The sequence below is a fragment of the Rhincodon typus genome, chromosome 8 (assembly GCF_021869965.1).
Source record: "Rhincodon typus isolate 14 chromosome 8, sRhiTyp1.1, whole genome shotgun sequence".
NCBI lineage: Eukaryota > Metazoa > Chordata > Chondrichthyes > Orectolobiformes > Rhincodontidae > Rhincodon > Rhincodon typus.
Genome location: NC_063339.1, coordinates 81024065 through 81034167, shown reverse-complemented (window position 1 = coordinate 81034167; position 10103 = coordinate 81024065). Strand labels below are relative to the sequence as shown.

Here is a 10103-nt window from a genome sequence, read left to right as displayed (position 1 = left end):
TCTGTATAAGAAGGACAGGTTTCAACTTTTCGAAGTTGACTGGGGAGGCTATTCACAGGTAAAGGGATGTTTGGAAAGTGGGAGGCTTCAGAGTTGAGATAACGGGAATACAGAGACAGTGTGTTCCTAATGGTGCAAAGGGGAAGGCTAGTAAGTGTAGGGAATGCTGGATAACTAGAAAAATTGAGGCTCTGGTCAAGAAAGGGAAGAGGCATGTGTCAGATTTAGACAGCTGGGATCAAGTGAATCCCTAGAGGAATATAAGGGCAGTAGGCGTATACTTAAGAAGGGAGTCTGGAGGACCTAAAGGGGACATGAGGTAACTTTAGCAAATAGTATTCAGGAGAATCCAAAGAGATTCTACAAATACATTAAGGACAAATGAGTAACAAGGCTGTCTGTGTGGATCCACAGGAGACGTGTGAGACACTAAACAAATATTTTGCATCAGTATTTAAAGTCTTTGGAGAAGGACATTGAATCTAGAGAACTTGGGGAAATAGTGATGTCTTGGAAAAGTGTTCACATTATAGAAGAGAAGGTGCTGGAGTAGATAAATCCCTGGGACCTGAGCGGGTGTATCCCAGAACTTTGTGGGAAGCTAGGGAAGAGATAGAGGGTAGCTAGTGTGGTACCATTATTTAAGTTGATAAGGAAAAGCCAGGAAACTATAGACCAGTGAGCCTGACATCAGTGGTGAGTAAGTTGTTGGAGGGGATTCTGAGGGACAGAATTTTCATGCATTTGGAAAGGCAAGGACTGATTAGGGATAGTTGGTGTGGCTTTGTGCACGATAAATCATGTCTCACTAACTTGCTTTGAGTTTCTTGAAAGGGTGACAAAGAAGATTGATGAAGGCAGAGCAGTAGATGTTGTCTATATGAACTTCGGCAAGGCGTTCGACAAGGTTCTGCATGGTAGACTTGTTAGCAAGGTTAGATTACGTGCAATCCAAGGGAGCTAGCCAATTGGATGTAAAATTGGCTTGAGGGTAGGAGATGGAGGTGGTAGTAAAGGGTTGCTTTTCAGACTGGAGCCAGTGACCAGCGGTGTGCTGCAAGGATTGCTGCTGGGTCCACTGCTTTTCGTCATCTATAGTCCCATCCAAATCATTTACGTTAGAGGAATGGCAAGTAAGCTTGTGGATGACACCGAAGTTGGTGGTGTAGTGTACAGTGAAGAAGGTTACCTCTTGAGTACAACAAGAACTTAATCAGATGGGTCAGTGGGTTGAGGTGTGACAGGTAGGGTTTAATTTAGAAAAATGGAGGCATTTTGGTAAGACAAACCAGGGCAGGACTTATATTGTTAATGATAAGGCTTTGGGAGTGTTGCCGAACAAAAAGACCTAGGGATGCAGGTGCATCGTTCCTTAAAAGTGGAGTCACAGATGGGCAGTGTGGTGGCATTCATTGCCTTCATTGGTCAGTGCATTGAGTATAGGAGTTGGAATGTCATGCTGCAGCTGTACAGGACATCAATGAGGCCAATTTTATAATACTGCATACACCTTCTGGTCTCCTTGCTATAGGAAAATGTTGTAGACTTGCTCACCAAGCCGGTGTGTTTGATTGCAGATGTTTCATCACCCTGCTAGGTAACATCGTCAGTGTACCCCTGGTGAAGGATTGGTGTTCTGTCCCGCTTGTTATTTATATGCCTCAGTTTGCTGGGTTGGTTAGCCTCACTTTTGATTCTGACTTTCAGCGATTTGTATATCGGGTCCAGTTCGATGTGTGTGTTGATGGTCATTAAACTGGACCCAATATACAAACCACTGAAAAACAGAACCATAAGTGACGCCAACCACCCCAGCAAACCTAAGTATAACAAGTGGGACAGAACACCAACACTTCATTAGAGGCACACTGATAATGTTACCTAGCAGTGTGACAAATGTTTGCAATCAAACGCACCAGTTTGGTGAGCAAGACTACAACCTCATCCACAACTCGAGCTACAAATCTGCACAAAAACTTTGAGGAAGGATGTTCTTAAACTTGAAAGTGTTCAGAGAAGATTTGCAGGGATGTTGCCTGGATTCGAGGGTTTGAGCTATAGGAGAAGTTGAATAAGTTGGGGCCTTTCTGAGGGGTGACCTTCTAGAGGTTTATCAAATCATGAGAGGAATGTAGAGGGTGAATAGCCAAGGTCATTTTCCTCAGTTTTGTGAGTCCAAAACTCATAGAATGTGGAGCAGGCCATTTGGCCCATTGAGTCCATACCAACCCTCTGAAGAGCATCCCACCCAGACCTACCCTACCTACCCTATGCCTGTAATCCTACATTTCCCATGGCTAATCCACTTAGTCTGCACATCCCTGGACAGTTTAGCATAGCCAATCTAACCTGCGCATCTTTTTACTGTGGGGGGAAACCGGAGCACCCAGAGGATACCCACACAAACACAGGGAGAATGTGCAAACTCCATACAGATAGTCACCTGAGGGTAGAATCAAACCTGCCCATATAGCCGCCATGCTGCGCATATGACAGGCTGCTATCCTTGCCTCTTTCAGCTTCTTCAATGAGTGGAGGGTAACGCTCCAGCCAGTATTATATCCACCAATCACACAGGCCGAGATTTATCCTCATGCTGTTCTCCTGTCTTCCTTTTTGATGTCCAAATGAGTTGGTCATTGGACTTGAGATGACAAATCAGTTTTGTCCACACTGGCCCAAATTGTAGCATTCCTGCTTTTCCAGCATGCTGAGACATCTTCACCTTAGTTGCCTTTTGTCATCCCTAACATTTTGTGAGGACATCCTGTTTCCTCCCAACCTTTCTAGATTGAGCCAGTCACTTCTGTTACATTTATTATCCTTTCTCAGACAGCAGCACTATCGTTAGACTACAAATCCAGAGGCACAGGTAATGTTCTGGGGACCTGGGCTCAAATCCTACCATGGAAGATGTTGCAATTTGAACTCAATAACTGTCTGGAATTAAGTGTAATGATGACAATGTTGATTGCTGGGGAAAAACCCATCTGGTTCACTCCTGTCCTTCAGGGAAGAAAATCTGCCATTCTTACCTGGTCTGGTCTACATGTGACTCCAGAGCCACAGCAATGAAGTTGACTCTTAAATGCCATCTGAAATGGTCTAGCAAGCCACTTAGTTGTAACCATTGCTGCATTGTCTAAAAAATGAAATTAAACTGGACAGACCACCTGGAGCAACCTAAGCACTGGAAATGGTAACAGCAACATTGTGTGTTTACCTACAGCACTTGACTGTAGTGATTCAGGAAGACAGCTCACCACCACCATCTCAAAGACAACCAGGGATTGGCAATAAATGCTGGCTGAGCCATCAACGCCCATGTCCCATGAGTGAATTAAAATCAAAACAACAATTGCTGATGTGGATCACAGGTTTCAGTTATAAACCTCAGGAACTTCTCTGACCTCCCATCTCATTTTCACAACAAGTCTCGCTTGATATGCAGCTTGGATTTTAGAACTATTCAACCCACTGCATTTCTAATTATTATCAAGGTTAGGCCCTGTTAAAAATTTACTCATGTTACTGCATCAAAGATAGCATCTTATCTTTATAGCACATTACTGTTTTATTGGTTCATTTGCTAATGGCATTTTCATAGAATCATAGAATCCCTACATTGTGGAATCAAGCCATTCATCCCATCAAGTACACACTGACCCTCCGAAGAGCCAGACTCGCCCACTGACACTATCCCTGTAACCCTGCATTTCCTGTGCCTAATCCACATAGCCTGCACGTTGCTGGACACTATGGGCAATTTAGCATGACTGATTCACCTAACCTGCACATTTTTGGACTGTGGGAGAAAACAGAAGAAGCCCACGCAGACACTGAGGGAATGTGCAAACTCCACACAGACATAGGTTTAAGGTGAGAGGGGAAAGAGACCTGAGGGACAACATTTTCACACAGAGGGTGGTGTGTGTGTGGAACAAGCTGCAAGTGGAAGTAGTCGAGGTGGGTACAATTACAACAATTAAAAGGCATCTGGGTGGATAGATTAGTAATAGGGGTTTAAAGGAGTATGGGCCAAATGCTGGCAAATGGCACTAGATTAGTTTAGGATAGCTGGTTGTGCGGACAGGCTAGATTGAAGGGTCAATTTCCATGCTGTATAACTCTATGATTCTGACAGGTGGGATTGTGCAAAGAAGCATAAAATTACAAAGAGTTGTTGATAGATTTAGTGAGTGGACAAAGTTATGGAAAATTGTTTTCACTGTAAACAAGTATCTCAGCTTATCTACTTTAGACCTAAAACGCACGGATACTTCTGAAATAGTTAAAAGCAACCAACTATGGAGACATCTTTAAAATAGGTCCTGAAAGTAACCAAAAAGGTCAATGGATTACAGTTTTTAGATCTCAAGGATTAGAATACGTGAAGGTAGAAGTTATGCTTCAGCTACTCCAAGTTCTGGTTAACCTACACCTGAAGTCGCTGGAAACAGTTCTTTAACCCCACATCTTGGGAAGGTTTCACCTGTGGGATGTGTGCGTTGCCTACTGGGCCAACACTTATTGTACCTAGTTGCTGTTGAGAAGGTGGTGATCTGTTTTTTTGAAGTACTGCAGTCCATGTGCTATGGGTAGACTGTGCTGTTAGGAATTTTTGACACAACAGCAGTGAAGAAACAGGGATATATTCCAAGTCAGGATGGTGGGTGTCTTGGAGGACAGCTTGAAGATGATGCAGTTCCCATGTCTCTGCTGCCCTTGTCCCTCTAAATGGAAGTGGTCCAAGGTTTGGAAGATGCTATCTAAGGATCTTTGAATTTCTGCAGTGCCTCTAATAGATGGAACACACTGCTGCTATCAAGTGTCAGTGGTGGAGGGAGTGCAGGTTTGTGGATGTTCTGTCAATCAAAGCAGGCTGCTTTGTCCTGGATGGTGTCATACTATTGGAAGGATGTTATTAACTTGGAGAGGATGCAGAAAAGATTTACAGAGGTATGGCTGGGACTGGAGGGTTCGATCCAAAAAGAGAGGCTGGGATCAGAAGGACCTTGGTATGCAAGTTCACTTAAGGTAGTGGGACAGGTAGATGAAGACATATAGAATACTTGCCTTTTTTATTAGCAAAGGTGTAAGAATTGGAAGGCGATGTTAGAATGTATAAAATGTTATTTGCGGCACATCTAGAGTACCGTGTACGGTTCTGGAATCCACTTTGTAGGAGAGATGTGATTTCACTAGAGAGGGTGCAGAGGAAATGACCAGGATGTTGATTGGTCTGGAGGAGATTATTTATGAAGAGACTAGATAGACTGGGGTTGTTTTTCTTGGAGCAAAGGAGTTTAAAGAAAGACATGATTGAGGTACATAAAATATTGGAGGCACTGACAGGAAAAACTTATCCCTTTGGTGGAGTCATCAGTGTGCGGGGTATAAATTTCAGGCGGTTTAGACAAGATGAGAGGAAAAATGTTTTCACCTAGAGGGTGTAGGAATCTGGAACTCATTCCCAATAAAGAATGCAAAGGAAGGAGCCCTGATAATGTTGACAAAGCAAGTTAGCTGTACACTTGCAATGTCAAGACACATAACTGCTAGAAAATGGAATTAAAATTGTAAGGTGGTTGTTTTCGACCGGTACAGACCTGTGGCCGAAGGGCCTTTTTTCTGTGCAGTAGACGTCTAAGACACTATGATTCTATAAACTTCTGACCTTATGATAGATAGAAGGTCATTGATGAAGCAGCTTAAGATGGTTGGGCCTAGGACACTCCCCTGAGGAACTCCTGCAGAGATGTCCTGGAGCTGCTATGATTGACCTCCAACAACCACAACCATCTTCCTATGTGCCAAGTATCATTCCAACCAGATGAAAGGTTTTCCCTTGATTTTCACTGGCCCCGGTTTTGCTAGATCTCCTTGATGTCACACTTGCTTAAATGAGGCTTTGATGTCAAGAGCATTCACTCTAATCTCACCTCTGCAATTCAGCTCTACTGTCCATGTTTGAACCAAGGCTGTAATGAGGTCAGGAGCTGAGTGGCCCTGGCAGAACCCAAACTGGGCATCACTGAGCAGGTTATTGCTGAGCAGGTGCTGCTTGAAAGCTCTATTAATGACACCTTCACTTTACCAATGATCAAGAGTAGACTGATGAGGTGCTAATTGGCTGGGTTGGATTTGTCCTGCTTTTTGCGTACAGAGTATACCTGGGCTCATAGCCCTTGCAACATTTTGTGTGCTTTGGTGTTTGTTCGTGAAAAAAATTCTTATTAAATTGATGTTCCTGATGTTGAGGAAAATCTGGAGCTAACTATTGCAAATCATAATTCATGGAAGAGGAAGATCGGTTAATGTTGCAAGTGGTTCAGAAACCAAGGGAAGTGGCAAAATGCCAGACATTAAATTCACTAGCGGCTTAATAAAGACTGTTACATATCTCAAATTAATTTCTAAGGTACAGAGAGATAGTAAGATTAAAGAATGTATAAATATTCCAAGTTTATAAAAGCATCTAAAAACTGCAAGACACAAAGCCTCTCTGCTCCTATGATGCTGCTTGGCAAGCCTCTCTGCTCCTATGATGCTGCTTGGCCTGCTGTGTTCATCCAGCCCTGCACCTTGTTGTCTAAGACACAATTGCAGTTGCATTTGGTAGAAAATTACAGCATGATTGCCGGTCTGAAAAACAGGCCAGTTATCCAGGTGCGCTCCTCATCAGTTCGCTCCCCCACTGACTTTTTCCATCATCGTGTTCAGGCAGAAGGCTTGGACCTGAACTGTGAAATTCCCTTAGTACCATCTCTCCTCCCATCCCCACCTCCCTCTCCCTCCCATTCCACACTCCCCCCACCCTCCCTCCCTTCCATTTCACCCCCCTATCCCCTCTCCCTTCCATTTCATCCTGATGTCTGCTTTAAAAACACTGGGAATCTTGGTCATATTGAAGCTTACTGGATCCATGTTCAGAGCAGAAAGCTGAGAATTGCATTCAGAGCAAGACAGTTACAGTTCCTAACAGTACATGAAATCACTGCGAGAGCCCTGTGGGGAAGAGGGGAGTATGAATGGTTAATCACAGCAAGGAAATTACTTTCTGCAGTGCACAGATACTCCAAAGGGGATATCTGGAACACTGTCCTACTACACACTTTTCCCTACAAAGCACAAGTTTGGGACAGATTTATGTATTGAGGGATGTAGAAGAAAGGCAGATGAGACTGCAGTTATAGTATGAATTAGCCAGGATGTGATTGGATATTGGAACAACTTGAATGGTTGAATCTGTCTATCTCCTTCCTCCTGTGATTGACTCGTTTCCTTTAATAGAATCCCAACAGTGTAGAAACAGGCCATTTGGCTCAATAAGTTCATAGAATCATAGAATTCCTACAGTGTGGAAACAGGCCCTTCGGCCTAACAAGTCCACACCGAACCAGACCCATCCCCCTATAACCCACCTAATCTACACACCCCTGAACACTACGGGCAATTTAGCATGGCCAATCCACCTAGCCTGCACATCTTTGGACTGTGGGAGGAAACCGGAGCACCCGGAGGAAACCCACGTAGACACGGGGAGAATGTGCAAACTCCACACCAACAGTCGCCCGAGGGTGGAATCGAACATGGGTCCCTGGCGCTGTGAGGCAGCAGTGCTAACCACTGAGCCACCATGCCACTCCAAAGTTCATACCAACTCTGAATAGCATCCCACCCGATCCACTCCCCTACCCTATCCCTGTAACCCTGCATTCCCCATGAATGATTCACCTAATCTACACATCCCTTGACACTATGGGCAATTTAGCATGGCCAATTCACCTAACCTGCACATCTTTGGACTATGGGAGGAAATCCAAGCACCCGGAGGAAACCCACATAGACACAGGGAGAATATGCAAACTCCACACAGACAGTCACCTGAGGCTAGAATTGAACCTGGGCCCCTGGTGCTGTAAGGCAGCAGTGTTAACCACTGAGCCACCATGCTGCCCCTTCTGTTGCTTGATAAAGATTAGTTACGGATATGGGTGAGAAACAGATACATGGAGTTGCGATAAAGATCAGCCGTGATCAATTGGATGGTGGAATAAGTTTGAGGGCCGAAGCTGCCTTTGGTTTTACAACCATAGAGAAACCTGCGTTGTTAGCACTGACTTGTACTGCTCAAGATTAAAGGAAGTACAAGTGAACAGTGTTCATGTGAGAACTGTTTTGTGGTTTGGATAGTGCAATTGGCAGAGGATGTTGGGAAAGAGGAGCTTGTTAAGCAGAAATGGTATCTGCAGTGGAAATGTCAGAAGGTGATTAAATGTAGAGGCTATGGAATTGGGATCCTATTGTCACTGAATTGCACGTAATCTGGCTATTTCATGGCTTCTCCCTCTACATCATTGGTGCTGTTCCCCTCCCTCATTTGGAACTGGAAAGATTTTTCAATTTTGCTTCCAATTTCCACCCTGCCCTCTCCTTCACCTAGTCCATCTCTGACTCCTCCATTCCCTTCCTCGACATCTGTTTCCATTATGCTGATAGGCTGGCCACCAATATCTATTACAATCTGTTTATAAATATTATACCTATTATGAATTCAGTGGATTGGCCATGCTAAATTGCCCATTGTACCCAGGGATGTGTAGCGTAGGTAGACTAGCCATGGGATATGCAGGGTTACAGGGATAAGGTAGGGGATGGGTCTGCTCTTCAGAGGGTTGGTGTGGACTCGATGGGCTGAATGGTCTGTTTCTGCACTGTACAGATTCCGCAAACCCACTATCTCCCATAGTTGCTGTGACTATGCATGCTCACACTCTACTTCTTGTAAGGTCACATCCCATTCTCGAAGTTTCAGAGTCTTTGTTGCATCTATTCTGATGATGCCGTCTTTCTGTTCACCTTTTTCCTCAACAAAGTCTACTGAGTGGACAGGACCCTTGGCCGTGTTCGACCGATCTCCTGCATTTCTGCCCTCACCCTTTCCTTCCCACAACACTGATAGAGTCCCAGTGGTCCTTATTTTCGACTCCACCAGCATCCACATCTATCGGATCATTAGCTCCCACTTTCTGCCACCTCTAGCAGGATGCCATACCAGACACATCCCTCTTTCTTCCCTTGTCAGCATTCTGCAGGGACCATTCCCTCTGAAGCACTTTGGTCCACTCCTCCTCCACGCCCAACACCTCCCCACAGTACCTTCTCATTGCAATCAAGAAGGTGTAACACTTGCCCATTTACCTCCTTCCTCACTATCCAAGATCCCAGACACACCTTTCAGATGAAGGAGCAATTTACTAGCACTTCACTCAATCTAGAGATAGTAGGAACTGCCAATGCTGGAGTCTGAGATAACAAGGTGTGGAGCTGGATGAACACAGCAGGCCTGGCAGCATCAGAGGATCAGGAAAGCTGATGTTTCGGGTCAGGACCCATCTTCAGAAATGGGGGAGGGGAAGGGGGCTCAAATAAATAGAGAGGGTGAGGCGATGATAGAAGGTGGATAGAGGAGCAGATAGGTGGAGAGAACTCCTCCCACTTCAACTCCTCCCACTTCCTACAGACGAAAGGAGTGGCCATGGGTACCTGCATGGGCCCAAGCTATGCCTGCCTCTTTGTAGGATACGTGGAACAGTCCCTCTTCAGCAGCTACACTGGCACCATCCCCCACCTCTTCCTCTGTTACATCGATGACTGTATCGGTGCCGCCTCGTGCTCCCACAAGGAGCTCGAACAGTTCATGCACTTCACTAACACCTTCCACCCCAACCTTAAGTTCACCTGGACGATCTCTGATACCTCTCTCTCCTTCCTGGACCTCTCTGTCTCCATCTCTGGTAACCACCTGGAAACTGATATCTGTTTCAAGCCCACCGACTCCCACAGCTACCTAGAATACACCTCCTCTCACCCACCTTCCTGCAAGAATGCTATCTATTCCCAATTCCTTTGCCTCTGCCACATCTGCTCCCAAGATGAGGCGTTCCACTCCCGGACATCCCAGATGTCCTCGTTTTTCAAGGACTGCAATTTCCCCTCCACAGTGGTTGAAAACGCCCTCGACCGCGTCTCTTGCATTTCCCGCATCTGAGTCCACTCCCCGCAATAACAACAAAGACAGAATTCCCCTTGTCCTCACG

At 45.2% G+C, this 10103-nt stretch overlaps 1 protein-coding gene across 6 annotated transcripts in view; it reads right to left on the bottom strand.

The window, feature by feature from the left end:
* numb (NUMB endocytic adaptor protein) overlaps positions 1 to 10103 on the bottom strand; it is a 252505-nt gene that overhangs the window by 204836 nt on the left and 37566 nt on the right. The window lies entirely within an intron of this gene.